The following is a 773-nucleotide window of genomic DNA, read 5'->3' on the forward strand; positions in this document are numbered from 1 at the left end:
GACACCTTTTGTGCACCTATCAAATAGTTCTTTTCTCGAAAGTGAACCAAAATAAAGAAGGAGTGGACTCACGGAAACACGCTGGAAGCACCTCTTCAAATGCATTTCAGAAGGAGAATTAGAACCCGTTGCACAAAAAGCTCAAAAACACTGAAGTTATTGCCAATAGCAAAACAATGGTGAATTGTTATTTTATTATTTTATTATTTTGTGCCCACGCGCTTATTACGCCTTCTCAATTTTTATTTATAGTATATAATTATACCTTAACTGTGCACCCTTAATTATATCGAGGGTGCATCCCTTGCAATTAAAGTGGTAATCCATAAGACCGTGGAGCCGTAACGTCTTAACTTTTTGTTTTGAGGTCTCAGCTCAGGCCCTGGGAGCCTCGCTGTTCTTTGTTTTGTTTTGTTTCGTTTTTTTTTTCGGTGAATGCTCGTCCGCATCCACATTCCAGAGACCGCCGCTGCGTTCCTGCCAGGAAGGGCCCGACCCCGCCCCCCCAACGATGGAAACGCCGTTTAGGTGGAGTGCACGCACAACGCAAACACGTCGGCGAAACAAAGTATCAACGGCGGGGTTTTATCTGTGACTCCCACTTTCGACTCGAATTGAAAGTCACTACATTTTTTTTTTCGACGAAAACCTCTTTTTTTCACCCCTCGGCCCGGAGATGCAAAGGGAAGAACTTTGCAGCGGTCAGTGCTTCTTTTTACGGTGGGAGTGATTATTGACATTCCCTGCGATCGCTTCCCCAGTCGACGCACACA

Source organism: Zeus faber, assembly GCF_960531495.2.
Source record: "Zeus faber genome assembly, chromosome: 1".
NCBI classification, from domain to species: Eukaryota; Metazoa; Chordata; class Actinopteri; order Zeiformes; family Zeidae; genus Zeus; species Zeus faber.